The 16150-nt window shown below is 41.3% G+C and overlaps 1 long non-coding RNA gene across 1 annotated transcript; it reads right to left on the bottom strand.

Annotated features, from left to right (window-relative positions):
• Positions 1–12051: 12051 nt before the first annotated feature.
• On the bottom strand, positions 12052–15410 carry LOC143443986 (uncharacterized). The gene is made up of 3 exons (XR_013113446.1): positions 14431–15410; positions 13795–13869; positions 12052–12670 (listed from the first exon to the last, which is right to left on the bottom strand). It is a non-coding gene; the product is annotated as an uncharacterized LOC143443986 (long non-coding RNA).
• Positions 15411–16150: the final 740 nt, after the last annotated feature.

Here is a 16150-nt window from a genome sequence, read left to right as displayed (position 1 = left end):
TTTCTACTAAAACATGTCTTAAAGTTACCATAGCTGTGGTGCATTTCTGGAAAGCCGCCATTGTTGCTCTGAAGGCTGTGGACAGACAGGGCACGGAGTAAAATGAGTAGAGTGAGATGCTTGTTGTGCAACCATGGGGCCTGGAGTTCGGATCCCAGAACCCAGGCAGTAAGTGATGCATAGCCTTCACATGCACACATGTATACTTGCACACCTACCTGACTGCTCATACACACACTTGTACATTCATCTGACTCCTCACACAGTCACATTTGCACACTCACCAGATTCCTTACACACTTGCACACTCACTGACTCCTCACACACTCACACTTGTACACTCACTGGATTTCTCATACACACACCTGCACACTCACCTGGTTCTTCATACACACACTTGTACACTCACCTGACTCATCACACACACATCACAGCAACACATTCACACAATCATACTTACACTCATATATACTTTCCCACACTCACACAAACACACAACTCTCTCTCTCTTACACACACACATGTGTGTTCACACAAATAATGGATTGAAAGACTCAGAAGAATTTTAAAGTTATAACTTTCATTTTCAAAGTTTTTGTGTTATGTTATTTTTTACATGAAAATTACATTATAGTTTTAGGCAATAATGTTTTATTTTTATGTGTACTAATGTTCTGCCTGCCTGTACATCTGGCACTGTGTACATGCCTGGTGTCTGAGGCAGTCAGAAGAAAGCTTTAATGCCCTGGAACTGGAGGTATGGATGTTTGTATGCTGCCATGTGGGAACTAGGAAGAAAACCTGAGCCCTCTGCAAAAACAAGTGCTCTTAACTGCACAGCTTTTTCTCCAGCTCTCATGAAGATTACCTTTATTGGCTTTATGATGTATAGGTTTTACACACACACACACACACACACACACACACACACACACACTCACACACACACTCACACACACACATGCGCAGGCACGTAACAGTCTGCACACAGTCTTGCTAGGAAGATGTAAATGTTGAAAGAGTGGTGCCTATGGTGGTACCGTAGGCAGGAAGGCAAGGCCCTAGGTCTCTGTGAGTATCTGCCAATATCTGGCACAGGATATTACAAAGAGAAAGCTTACTACCCATTAGAGTAAGGACAAGTGACCTGCAGTTAATAGAATGAGACCTCTGTCAGTCTCTCCTTGCTGCGAGTGGCTTGGGACTGGACCCAAGCTTGCACTATTCCACTTGTGGCCTGCAGCTAGGGCTGACTGCTAGATTCTCCAGGGAAATGCAAAAGTCCCTGCAGGACACTTGGGTTAACTTTGTGTGAAGGTTAAGAATGTGAACCCCCCACCCCACTACCCTGTGGTGCTAGCCCCTGCCTGGGCATTACTGGGTGTTTCCTTGGTTTTTAGCCTCTTGGAGAAGCTAAGAATGAAAGGATGAACCAACAACTCACACTTTCTGGATCTAAAGTGCATAAATCACTCAGAAAGAAAACAGCCTAATGTCTCCGAGCTGTGGCTTTTGCTGTAAGGGATGACTGTAATACCCATGGCCTCGGAGTTAAATGTTGGGGAACCACAGATTAAAAGTGGTGCTGGATGAATCATCACCATTTACAGTATTAGTTTTCTTTCTTTTCTTTTTTTCTTTTTTTTTGGGGGGGGTTTGAGACAGGGTTTTTCTGTATAGCCTTGGCTGTCCTGGAACTCACTCTGTAGACCAGGCTGGCCTCGAACTCAGAAATCCACCTGCCTCTGCCTCCCAAGTGCTGGGATTAAAGACATGCGCCACCACTGCCCGGCTACAGTATTAGTTTTAAAATGACACTTATTTATAATTCTCTGTGTGGGGGGAGCGCACATGCCATGAAACTGCACATAGAGATCAGAGGACAAGTAACCAGCTTTCTCCTTCTACCATGTGCGTGTCTAGGGTCAAACTCAGACCCTCAGGCTTAGCAATAAGTGTCTTTACCAACTGGGCAATTCTCTTAGGCCCAACATTATCTACTTTTTCCTGGAGGAGAAAGAGGAGGAGGAGAAGGAGATGATGATGGTGATGGTGATGATGATGATTCTTGGCTTCCAAAGAGAAATAACAAATACACAGAGCAAGCCAAAAGAGAAACTAGGGACAATGTGCATGGTGGAGTGCACCTTTACTCCATTCATGGGCAGAGGCAGGTGGATCTCTGAGTTTGAGGCAGTTCTGGTCTACAGAGCAAGTTTCAGGCCAGCAAGGGCTATGTAATGAGACTTTGTTTTCCCTCACTCCCCGAAAAGATAATCACAGCAACAAATCATTGGAAATCAGAAGAAAAAGGAACAAACTGACAAAATTAACTTCCCCTAGCGTGCTATACCTTGGCAAATCGGATATGAAAACATAAAGGTATTTCTAGACATGTGAAATCTCAAAGCTTTGCCCTCCCAAGAGCCTTTCCCCAGAAAGCTGCTAACGTCTGTTCTCCACCAAAACTGTGAGCTCAACAAGAAAGAAAGCAACTGTGGAAACTGGACAGCTGCAGAGAGAGCATGAGAGAGCGACTTGGGCAGGAGCATAGCTCAGATGGTATTGAGTGTCACACCAGGCATGGGGCATAGGCATCAGTAAGTTTTGGAAGTAGAGGCAGGAGGATCAAAAGGTAATTTTCAGATGTATAGTGAGTTTGAGGTCAGCCTGAAATACTCGAAGAGGAGAAAAAGGAGGAGGAGAGGGGGCGGGGCGAGGGGGAGGATGAGTTGGAGTCTTCATTATTTTACTCCCTTCTTTGGCTTCGATGACCCTAGTGTGAGTGCACCCATACACACGTGCACAGACATCACACACACATCCATCTGCATAAATACACACATTTTAAAAAGTGCTTTTTAAGGAACTCACACAGACAACTGGTATGCTGGTACACACCTGTAGTCTCAGATCTGGGCAAGTGAGAGCAGAGGCAAAAGGATCTGGAGTTCAAAGCATCCTCTGTTACACAGGGAGTTCAAAGCCAGGCTAGGCTATGTGAGACCCTGTATGACGGGTTTGCTTGTTTATTTTTGTAAGGTATAACCACTGGAAAGTTAAAACTACCAGCTTCTGCAATAGGAAAAAAAGCTAGAGGGGTATCTCAGAGGATAGCAGTGCTTGCTGACAAGCCTGATGACCAGAACTGGGCCTGCAGGACCCACATGTTGGAAGTTGTCCTTTAGCCTCCATGTTAGTGCTGTGGCCCACAATATGTACATACTAAATAAATAAATGAACATAAATGAAAAAAAAAGAGGACTAATAAAGAAAAACTATGGAAATTGATCAATCAGAGAGCAGAATGCTCTTCATATTTTGATACACATTGATGAATAATAGAAGAGACAGAGGGGACCTTTGAGGAATGAGGCAGAAGGCTGGTGAAGGACAGAGATTGCCATTATTATACCATCTTTAGTACTAGCTGAGTTTACATGCTACATAAATTTTTAATCACTTGACGAATCTGAGGGTTTGACATTTCTGAACTGAAGATTTTTCAGCCTTAGTTCAACGTCTGTGAAGCCCTGGGTTACTAAGGTCTTAAAGCACGGGCTGGCGTGTTTCAGGATTCTACTGCACACAGTGAGAAAAGTAGAGGAGGCACATGCCTTTTCTCTTTAACTTTCTGGACTCAATGTTCACAGGTTCAGTCACCTTGGAAACTCTATCCTTGTATATTCCGATTTTGTTTAAAATACTTAAGGACATAGTATAAAGGTTAATGTAAGTCTGACACTAAAGTCCGGAAAATATGGGATTAAAGGAATGCCATTGGATGTAGGATGAAAGTACTAATTAATTACAGCAAGTTGAATGCACCCATGCTTTATTACTGTGCTGTTCACAACAGCCAACATGTGGAGCCAGCCCAGATGTTTATCAAATGGAGGGATGAATAAAGAATAATAAATTTTATGGTCATTCAGCATGAGAAGAAATTCAAAATTGAGAGCAAATATGTTCCTCATACTTCATGGAGGAACATAAAAACCTTCTCCAAATCTCTTGGCAAGTCCATCAGGATAAAAGACAAATCTAGGATGACTACCACTGTGCTTCAGCGCTGCTGTGAAAGCAACAGAAGGTTGCTTTCAGGTTAGCTTACAGGGAAGAAAGCTATGAAACTTGTTAGTCACAAATGAGCCAATCACTGAGAAGACTTAGAGGAATCACTTGAGAAAACGAAGTGAAACTAGAAAGGTCAGGGCAGAGGGTGTAGCTCACATGTAGAATACTTGTTTATCATGTGTGAGATCCTAGTCCAGTGTTCAGAACAACACAGTCTTAGGGTTTCTATCACTATGATGAAATACCATGACCAAAAAGCAAGTTGGGGAGGAAAAGATTTATTCATCTTACACTTCCACATTGCTGCTCTTCATCAGTGAAAGTCAGGACAGGAACTCAAACAAGACAGAATTCTGGAGGGAGGAGCTGATGCAGAAACATTAAAGGTCTGCTGCTTACTGACTTTCTCCTCATAGCTTGCTCAGCCTGCTTTCTTATAAAACCCAGGACCACCAGCCCAGGGATGATACCACTCACAATGAATTGGGCCTTTCTCCATCAACCACTAATTAAGAAAATGCCTTATCTTATGGAAGCATTTTCTCAGTTAAGGATCTCTCCACTCTCTTTTTTTCCTTGTGGTCCTTCTTTACTCTCTACTCTCTCAGATCCCCTGACTAGGATTGAAGTCCTGCCCTATTCTCTTCTGCCCAGTTAATTGATTAATCAGCTCTTTATTAATCAATCAGAGGTGATAGAAAACAATTTTTATATAACAAAGAGACTGGAGATGCTTGACCAGGCCATCATCCAGACTGTAACCAGATGTCTAGGCACAGAAACCAGTATCTGAATATACAGTGCACATACCCCCAACATTTTCCCCTTTTAGTCCACAGCTCTTTGTCTTATATTAATAAACTACATATAATGACAATAATAATAATTATGAAAACTTATTAAGTAAAATTATGTCCACAATGTCCAGTCTATTTGTATTTGCTAACCTTGGAAAAAGTACTCTATTTGTAGAGTTTAAACTTTGTATAAACTTGGTGAGTTTATAGCTCTGTACTTAAATCATTTTCTATCAAAACTTGTATTTATAAATCTAAGAATAACTTCTTAGACCTTAAAACATTTTCTCAAATCAAAAACACTTTAAGCTTGACTGTGAGACTATAACTATCTAATCTTCAACCTCATCAGAGACCTGAGAAGAAATAAATATTACCTGAATATGCAGGAAGTACAAGGATGCAGCTTCCAAAACTATAGAAATGACTGAGGTTGCTGGCTGCCTAGACAGTCACCCAAGATTTCACTGTGTTGTTGGAGCATCCGTCTTTGGCTTTCTGGTCCAGAATATCTGACAGACTTTTCTGCAAAGCAGAAATATGAAGGACTGCTTATCTTGTCTCAGCAAAGCTTGGCAATTGACTTCCCTGCATCACATCTGTCCAGTTTGGACAGCATGCTATCCAAGGGCAGCAAGGGCAGTTTCTTGCCCAGTGACAGCTTGCCACAAAGAAGCAGACTCTGAAAGGAGGGTTTTCAATGCTGATCATCTTCTTTGAAGTAGTATTGGGGTGTGGCCAGGAGCAGATATGTCTCACTGTCATGAAAAGCCTTATGTTAATAAAAGAGCTATAAGTGCCATATTTTATAAACCTCTGAGGTGTTTGAAAACCATCTATCTATCCAATGTATATCCAAATAAGCAAATGTTGCTTGTTTCTAGCTACCTACTATCTGTTCAACCTAGGAAACATATTTTTGTAATTAACTTAAACTCGTATCTAACATGACCATGATTTTGATTGACTATTAACTTGCATTTCTTAATTATCCTGAACACCTGAACAATTTGTAATAGCAGCTTTTAAAGGGACTAGAATTTAACATTACATTTTTAAGAATTACATAGGTACAATACTTTAAACAAGAATTGAAACACACACACACACACACACACACACACACACACACACACACACACACAGCAGCACTGAGAAGATGAAAGATGAGAAGTTTAAGGTCTATCTTCCACTACAGGCAGGCTGAATTTTAGGCCAACCTGGACTATAAGAGACCAAAAGAAAGAAAGGAAATGTTTCAGTTAGTTAGTTAGTTATTGGGGTTTCTATTTCTGTCACAAAACATCATGACCAAAAAGCAAGTTGGGGAGGAAAGGGTTAATTGAATTTACATTTCTGCCTTGTAGTACATAACTTACGCCAGAACAAGAACTCAGGCAGGGCAGAAACCTGGAAGCAGAAGCAGATGCAGAGGTCATGGAGGAGTGCTGCTTTCTAGCTTGCTCCTTATGGCTTGCTCAGTCTGCTTCCTTATAGAATCTAGAACTACCAGCCCCAGGATGGTCCTGCCAAGGACCAGCCTCAGCCTGGAGAGGGGTTCCTGAGAGAAGGGGTGTTTGAAAGTGAATAGAACTACTTGAAGTTAATTGTGGGGTACAAGGCCGATGGCCTGTGTTCTGCTCGACAGCTTTCCTGATTGCTTTCTGTGTTCAGCTTAAGACAGCTTTCCAGAAAGCTCTCTCTGAAGACAGCTCTCTTGAAATTCTAAAATCTTTCTGGACAGTTCATCTTTTGCAGATCAAAAGCCTAGTATTTTATTTACATATAAATTCAGCCATTACCCCAGGTTCCCTTTTGATTATCCCATGAATCAGCATCTCTGGACCCCTGATTTTTAGAAAGAAATAACAAACACATTTTTTCTTCTTCTATTTTTCCTTAGCATTGCAAATGAATTCAGAGATCTGCTTGCCTTTGTAATCACAGACAATAAGTTAGCTAGGTGGGATCTTGCTCTGAGAATGCCATTCCTAACATGCCTGAGCCTAACCTCATTCTGTATCAGGCTGAATTTGAACTCAAGAATCTGCCTGCCTTTGTATTGTCTGACAAGCTTGGTCATAATGCATCTGCCTCTGCTCTTCTAGGTCCATGAAGCCATTCATATAATTTATATTTCATTCTTATATTTTGCATAATTGATAAATTATATATTTTTGAACTCATGTTTTCAGAGTTGTTTCCCACAGCCTTAAGGGATATCTTAAGGTCACAGCATTTACCATTTTTGTTAGCACATAGATACAGCCTTGCCTCCTGAACTCATGGTATCTCTGGTTATCATGGAGTTATTAACTTTGGCAGAGAGAACATTTCTCAATAACCTTGCCAGGGAGAATATTTCTTGAAGGAGGGACATGAAGTCAACTATATATATTTTTATACAAAAAATCTCACCCCCAGTAACCATCAACATCAATGGAGGCCCATGCCCTGATGGCTATGTTAGGATTTCCATTGCTGTGAAGAGACACCATGACCAAGGCAACTCTTATAAAGGACAACATTGAAGTGGTACTGGCTTACCACTTTAGAGGTTCAGTTCATTATCACCATGTTGAGAAGCATGACAGTGTGTAGGCAGACTTTATTCTGGAGGAGCCCAGAGTTTTATATCCTGATCTGAAGGCAGCTAAGAGAACATTCTTCCACCCTCTACAGAGTTTTAAAGCACAGGATCTCAAAGCCCCTCCCCATCCCAGTGACTCATTTCCTCCAAAAAGACCACATTCACTCCAGCAAGGCCACACCAACTCTAACAAAGCCACACCTATTCCAAGAAGACCATACCTTCTAATAGTACCATTTCCCATGGGGCAGGCATATTCAAACCACCACACCTACCTCATCTAAATTTGATACCCAGAACCCATATGGTGGGGAGAATTGACTCCTAAAAGTTGTCCTCTGCGATCCACACCATGAGTGTCATAGCCCATGGGCACATACATACACAAATAAATAAGAAATATAATAAAAATTAACAATAAGTATGGCCCCCAATCACTGCTTTAACTTTCCTGAGCAATGGGGAACTAAGGAGTAAAGCAATTTTTAACACACATGAAAATGTAAAAGGCAAAATACATTCAATTCACACATAGATGTTACTCCTGTTTACATAGATTTCTTCTTTTTAAGAGATTTATTTATTTTATGTATATGAGTACACTGTAGCTGTCTTCAGACGCACCAGAAGAGGGCATCAGATCCCATTACAGATGGTTGTGAGACACCATGTGGTTGCTGGGAATTGAACTCAGGACCTCTGGAAGAGCAGTCAGTGCTCTTAACCGCTGAGCCATCTCTCCAGCCCTTACATAGATTTCTATGAGCAGAAAAAGCACAGCAATTTTGGTTGCTTTGTGCACTTGGCCTAAAGATAATGTTCATAAATTCCAAGACATAAAGATTTCATAAAGTGAATTCTCTGCTTGCAATTCAATTAGGCTAGAAATCAACACAGGAATGTGAAGACATAGCAAAAATAGACTCAAGACTCCTTCAAAATTAAAGTTTGATTTTCAAAATACTGCCTGAATCAAAAAGGAAACAGAAACACAATTTATTTAGGAGCTAGCAAAAAGAGAGAGATTTATAGTGAAGCTTCTGGAAAGTAGAACCTTATGTCTGTTTATCATTTTATAAAAGAATGAAAGAAAACAAAGGAACTGTCTCTGTTTCCAGTATTATAGCTGTGTAGCTTCTAGAATCTCTCTGAGCTTGTAGATAAAGGAATATACACAGTAAAATATGTCTTAAAACCTATTCTTAAAGATTTTACCAGGACTGTATGATAGAAAAGAATTATAAGGCCAAATATCTAGGTGAAATGAACTCAAATTTTATGGACTCACATTGGCCAATGTAAGCATAGTTAGATTTTTCAGTTGTTGGAGGGAGGGACAAAGCCAAAGCCTGAGTTCTTCCCTAAGTATGCAGTTGAGAGTTAATCTCAGCTTTGGAGAGTCTCTTACGGACTGGCTCTTGGCCAGCTCTTTGGAGACAGTCTCTAAAATCTCAGGAGCCCTTTCTTGGTAAGAGTCCATGGGCAATGAAGTCCATGGTGATTTATAGTGAGGGTGTATCATATTTACCGCTGCAGTAGCTGGGGGCTGGGTTTAAGGTGTGTGATGTAGGCCCTCTGGACCTGAGTCTCTGAACCCCAATAGAAACCACAAATCCAGAGCTCAGGTGAATTTTGATTATAGGTAATGGTTTATATGTGTTAGCATTGAGTTTTGTTTTTATGTGTGTTTTCTTCTAAGATGGGATCTAGATTGTCCTCCAACTCAGTATGGTAGCTAACAATAATTGTTGGGGTTCAGGAGTCGCCCGACAAACCACACAAAGACCAATCTCAGTCATACAGGGATGGTTTATTGAACCATCAAGACTGATCAACCAGGGCAACAGCTCAGACTTGAGACCTGAAAGTTGTGTGCTTGGCATTTCTTAGGGGCAGTTTATAAAGGCTAAAAGCACAAAACCACAACATACAACGGTGCTGAAGTGCTGCCTGGTGGTCAGCCCTGACTCAAGCCATTTTAGACACAACAGTTCATATTGACCTTTGATTTGATGGGTCCTATGTAAAACTTATAGTTGAAGAATTTATTAAGATTAACAAACCTCATAACATACAGAACATAACAGGGTATGTGGTCAGCATGACTCTGCTCTGAGTCAAGTTATTTTTCTGTGTCAATGACAGGCAGGCATATTACAGCAACAATATGAAATAGCTGGCAGGCATGGAACAAAATAGCTACAGCTATACTGAGGGGCAGACATCAACAATGATGATGAGCTCCCAACTATCCTTTCCTTAGCCCCAGTGCATTTTGGGCCATGTGATTTAAGACATTGAAATGGGGAGAATTAAGCCTGGTAACATCTCATATAATCCCATCACTCAGAAGGCTGAAACAGAAAGGATTTTGAGTTCAAGGCCAGCTTGGGATATATATGGAGACCTTGTCTCAAAAACATACAAAACAAAACCCCAACAAAATAAAGTAACAAAGAACAAATATGAGGTGCATTTTATTTGTACAAAGTAACTAATACTTGGCTTTCTTTGAAAGAAAGCTGTGTAAGTGTAAGTGTATTTTACATGAAATTTCAATTTCCTTAAGCCTTGTTAAGTACTGGTGTTTTAATTTGATTTTATGGTTCTTGGTGTGTGTTATTGTGTTGTAAAAGCCTTGCATAACTTTAATCAAGATTAAATGCCTGTGAAATGGTTTCTTCAAAAGGTCATGAGAAAGTTGGGTTTGTTCCAGCAAAGGAAGATTGGCTCAAGCAGTGGAAACTCAATTTGTAACATTTCACTAGCCTAGCTAGTAACAGAGAAATTATGTGACTATGTTGCAATGATAGACAGTAACTTGATAAAGTTAAAGTCTGCTTATGATTTTTAAAAGTGCTCTTAAGGAAGTAGAAACAGAAAGATAATGAGCAGGGTGTGGTGGTTCACCCTGTAATCCCAGCATTTGAGAAGCTGAGGCAGGGATTGTGAAATTGAGGAAAGTAAGATCCTGTGTTTGCATGTGCATGCTTAGGTTGGTATGTGTGTGTGAATTTCATTTACATAGAAAACATACAACCTTTCTTTTTTTAAAAAAAATGTGTTTACATTTTATTTTATGTGTATGGGTTTTCTGCATGCATGTATGTCTAAACATCACTTTTATGCCTGGTACCTGTGGAGGCTAGAAGAGCATTAGAGCCTCTGGAACTTGAGTCACAGATGGCTGTAAACCACCAGGTGGGTGCAGGGAATTGAACCTGGTTTTCCTTAATCAATAAACTATCTCTGCAGCTTTAAATTTTTAAAAAATATATAAAAATTCACACGTTTCAGCCATGTTTGAAAAATATTACCTGCCACAGTGACAAACAATAAAGCAAAAAATACTCCCAACAAGCCAGTGTTTAGTTTTGAGATAATCAAAGTGTATCCCCTTACCATACAGAATTAATGATCACTATCATTGTCTTAACTACATCTGAAACAATCAGATGACTCTACCAAACTTAAAACCACATACAAACTGAGTGTAGTAATGCCTATCTATAATCTAAGAACTTGGGAGGTAGAGGTGGAAGAATCAGGAATTCAAAGCCAACTTCAGCTACTCAGCAAGTTCAAAGCCAGCCTGGATGATATCAGACTCCATTTCAAAAACACAAACAACAAATGAATAAAATTACACTACAAGTCATGGAAACATATTAGAATTAAAATGAAAACAAATAAATTGATTTTGGAAAGATACTACTTAGTCTGATTAGTAAATGGACCACATATGCAATGAGACAAACAACACGGGAGCTTCAAGAACAATAAAGACAATATTCCATATCAAGGGGAAGATGTACTCTTCAATAAGTAATGCTAGGGTGAATGGTTTACTATTTCATAAAATAGAAAGTTAAAACAGTGCAAGAAAATCAAATGCAAAGGATCTAACCTATAAATTAAAAATTAATAAATAAAGTCACAAAGAACAAAATTAAAGACAATACATCATTCACAAATGCTTCAAAGTGAATGAAGAATAAATAAGACACAAAATGAAGTGTTGACCCAGGAAACAAGTCTGCCGAAGGAAAGCCGATTCAATCGGGTGAGTTCATGCATCAGTTTCCAAGGTGAGTTCTTTATATATTTTGGATAATAGTCCTCTATTGGTTATAGGGTTAGTGATTTTTTTTCCCAATGTGTATGTTAACAGTGTCCTTTGGCTTACAGAAGCTTTTCAGTTTCATGAGGTTTCATTTATCAATTGTTGATCTTAGGGCCTGAGCCATTGGTGTTCTGTGCTCAGGAAATTTTCACCTGTACCTATGCATTTGAGGCTGTTGTCATGACTAGCCTCACCAAGTCGGGGGACCCCAACCAGCAAATGCCCCAGGACACCAAGTTCATCTACACGTGCCCCAACTGGTTTGACCAAGGTGGTGTTGTAAGACCTCCATGAAGGGAGGACCTCACCCAAGCCTCAGGAATTCTTGGCCACCCAGTAACTCACAAGACACTGAACTTGATGCAATCAGCAAGAGGTATATTTTGATCAACATGTTGAGGTTAAGACCTGTAGCCCACGCAGGGGCAATGGGGTCTAACCCCAGAGCTTTGGAGACAGAGAGAATTTAAAGTCAAAAATCACAACTGGGAGGGGGGACCACAACCCAGGGCGAGTGAAGGAGGGTTATTGGAAAGCACCTGTGGAAAGTACCAGCCCATTACTCAGTTTGTGACAGGGTCTAAGGAACAGTCATGGGGAACATTTTGATTAGGCTATTCTCTAAGAGCCTATTTATAATCAACCATCTATCTTGTGGTCAGCCAAGTTCCTGAAACACAGAGCTCATGACCAAGCTGACCTGCACTCTTGCTTCTGCCCAGCCTGCTAGGAGATTTTGAAAATTTTTTACCTCTTTCATTTTCCCATTTCTTCTGACGTAAAAGTTTTAATTATAAAACTTGGCGTAACATCAAAATCTGAAAAGCACTCATTTTTTTTCTAACAAAGGTAACTAATTTATTTAGAGATGTCTTCGACTTTCACCACTGTGGGGGTGGTCAGTAGCACCAGGTATGGTCTTTTTTAGTGAGGCTCAAGGTTCTCGACCCAGTGGTGGCAGATGAGAACAGCATCTCCAACCTGGAACTGATGAGGCACACTCAGGTCTCCAGTCTCATAAGCTTTTTTTAACTGCTCCCAGACCTCATGTCAGACTACCTCAAGTGTTTTCATGTGGACAAACTGGGATTTAGAAAGAACAACATCAGAATGATATATTTTATCTATCTCAGTAAGTGGTGAAGACCCCCTGTTGGGGGCCGACTTTTAGCAGAAAGCGGCTATCAGCTTTGCAGCCATCTTGAGCCATATACCCTGACATGAGACTTGGATTACAATAGCCTACAACAGCTGAACACACTCTGATAATCTTGGTTTAGATACCTTGGGTGTGTGAGATTAAAGGTGTGTAATTTAGAAGTGTAGAGATCAGATTTAGAGACAAGACCTAAGGGCATGATTAAAGGTGTGACTTAGAGGCATGGCTTAGAAGTGAGACATAAAAGGCAGAGGCAGACGGCAGAGAATTAGACATTAGGGAGACACAGAGGAGAGAAGACAGGTAGCAGGCACTTGGAAGAGAACTTGGAAGAAGTAACTTGGAACTTGGAGGGACTAGGAGCTAGGGACTAAGCACTAGGAACTCAAGACTTAGGGCTTAGACTGAAGAATAAATGGGATTGAATTACACTCTGTCTGGTCTGCATTCTTCGAGTCCGTCCTCACTCTTGCTCTTGCTGAACCCCGACCCTCGGACTGGAGCGGCAGCTTGGACCGGGATACAGTGGTTGCCCAAACGTGGGTCGGCCCGAGCCTCAACATTTTGCTTGGGCCGCGACATTTTTGGAGCCTGAACAGGGACTCGAGCCTAGGCCCCGACATTTTTTGGCCACCCCAACGTGGGGCTAGTGTGGACCCCAACAACCCCCCACACAAAATCTTATAAGGTGTCAGATTAAATCATAACCCAGAACAAGGCAAAAGGAAGGAGGACTGTCCAGTCATCCCCTGCCAGTCTCCAAGGCTAATTTTGTCTTTTTTTTTTTTTTTTTTAACCTGTCCTGAGCTCTGGGGTCTGTAAACACAATGTAATTTCTAATTAATCTCTGGCTAGGTGGCCAGTCCCTGACTTACCTGGGCAACAAAGGCAGGTCTATTGTCAGACCCAATTATTTTGGGTATTTTAAACCTGGGGAAGTTTTCATCTAAGATTTTCTTAGCCACCATGTTGGCAGTCTCAGTCTTTGTAGGAAAGGCTTTTACTCAGCCTGAAAAAGTATCTATAAAGACTAAGAAGTATTTGTTACCATATTTAGCAGGTTTGACTTCCGTGAAGTCCACTTCTCAGTAGGCCCCAGGTCTGTCTCTTTGAAGTTTTCTTCCTGGGGGACATTTTGAATACCCAGTGTTAGTCAGGGCACAGGCCTTACAGTTTTTTACTACTACTTCAGCTACATCAGATAAGTTCATCACATAAAATTGAGAGGACTTTATCAAGTTTTTTAGGTGCTTAGCTCTTAGGTGAGTTAAACAATGTAAATTTGTCACATATCTCTCTGTGGAAGGACTATTTTTAACATGGACATCAAGATATTTTCTAGGACTTTCAACATTCAGGATCATAGCTCTTTGAACAGCCTTTTTAGCAGTCAAATCTGCCATCTGATTTCTTTTAGCAACAGCATCTTGAGTTTTCTGATGTCCAGGACAATGAATTATGGCCACTTTTTTAGGCAAATGGATGGCCTTGAAGAGGCTCAGTAGTTTTTTCTTTGTTCTTAATGTCTTTTCCTGCAGAAGTCAGCAGCCCCCTCTGTCTGTAAATTGTCTCATGAATATGGGCAGTGGCAAAAGCATACCTGTTATCAGTGTTCTTTCTGGAAGGCTGTTGGCCCAAATCACTTGTTTTTTATTTACCACTGCTGCTCCCGCCATCAGCTTACCTTCACTCACAAAGCTGCTCCCGTCCATATACCAGTTCAGACTTCCTGGCCAAGGTTGGTCTTCTGCCAGAATGTCAATGGATAGGGGAGGAATCATCAGTCTCAGGCAGCAAGGTGGCAGGGTTCAGGATGGCTGGGGTGGCAAAGATCACCCTTTCATGTGGGCATTAGTCATCTATCAGTCAGGGGGCTGCCAGATAATGTTCTCAAGGGAGTGGGGTACCACAACAGTTATCTGCTGTCTCAGAGTCAATTTAAGCTAGGCCATGGCAGCGACAGCTTTCAGACAAGTCTTAGTTCTTTGTAGGCCTTTAAGTGTACTCAAATGTAGTGCCTGGCTTCTTTACAGGTAGCAGGGGGGTGTTCCATGGTGACTGGCAAGGAACCAGAATGTCCTGTTGTAACAGTCTGTGGATGTGAGGTCTAATTCTTTCTCTGGCTTCACAAATCATTGGGTACTGCCACACTCCAATAGAGGAGGCACTGGTTTTAGTCCAAGCTTTTGGAAATTCTGTTAACCATTTACTAATGTCAGGGCTTCTTTCTGTTCTTGAAGCTCATGAAGCCATTACTCATCTTCTAGTTTTAAGGCCAATATCATAGAGGTGGGGGTTCTCTCAAGACACCCCTGGTCCTGTCTGAGTAAACTTCAACTTTGTCTCTCCCCAACAAAGGCATAGAGCACTCAGGAATAACTGGAATGAGACACTTGTCTTTTCCCCAGATCAGCAGTTCGTAAAGTAGTCCAAGAATATTGTTTCTGCCCAGTTGTCCCTATGACTATGGTCGTTTTGTTTTTAAATTTTTCAATGATTGTCTCAGAACTGAAAAGTCTGCTCCAGTGTCCACCAGAAACTCCACAGGGGTCCCCTACACTCTCAGGGTCCCCTCTAGTCATCTTCTTTGAGAGCCAGGACCGTAGAGGTCCTGTCTTTTTTCTGGGGGGGGGGGCAGTCTCAAGCCCAGTGTCTTCTGTTGCCCAGGTTCCCTGTCTGTCTAGGCCCTGACCTTTCTCTCTATATATTTCCTATAACTGTGGCCAGTATTCTAATCTTCAGTCTCTCTTTTGTGATACACTTTTTCTGTCTCTTTAACTAAATTCTGCAGGGTATAATCTTGTAATTTCTCTATATGCTATAACTTTTTACCTGTCACCAGAGGCCAGCGGGATAAACTGTCAGCTGTTCCCTACCTCTAGCCGTGTCCCACTCTGGTCAGTTAAGGGGGGCTTCTAACAGGATCCTTTCTCGTTCTTCTGTGGTAAAGAGAACCTGTAAAAGTTGCTGGTAATCATCCCAGGTAGGCTGGTGAAAAAAACATTAAAGACTCTTCCAGTCTGGTCAGACTGGCAAGGTTATCTGAAAAGAAAGGGTGATTAACTTTCCAGTTTGGTCTGTGCCTTGTTCTATGGAGGGCCAGGGCTTGGGAGCCTGGCTTCCTTCTCACCCATGGTGGTGGATCTTGGACCAGGTCCTGTCATACAGTAATGTATGGCTGTTGATTGGGATATGACCCTGGTCCTTTCTGAAAAATAATAGCTTTAACTTCAAAAATAATAGTCAAGTCAAAAGTCTCTTCTGGCAGCTGGTCAACATCAAATGTCGGCCACTCTGAGGCACAAAAAGTCTGTCACAGTCTTTTCTTGATCTCAACTGATAAGTTATGTGCTCTGGTTTTAACTTCAGTTCAATGGTCTAGGGTTAAACTTTAGTCACAGTCT

Source organism: Arvicanthis niloticus, chromosome 11 (assembly GCF_011762505.2).
Source record: "Arvicanthis niloticus isolate mArvNil1 chromosome 11, mArvNil1.pat.X, whole genome shotgun sequence".
NCBI classification, from domain to species: domain Eukaryota; kingdom Metazoa; phylum Chordata; class Mammalia; order Rodentia; family Muridae; genus Arvicanthis; species Arvicanthis niloticus.
The sequence above is the reverse complement of the archived record's forward strand: the minus strand, read 5'-3'. Positions and strand labels throughout refer to the sequence as shown.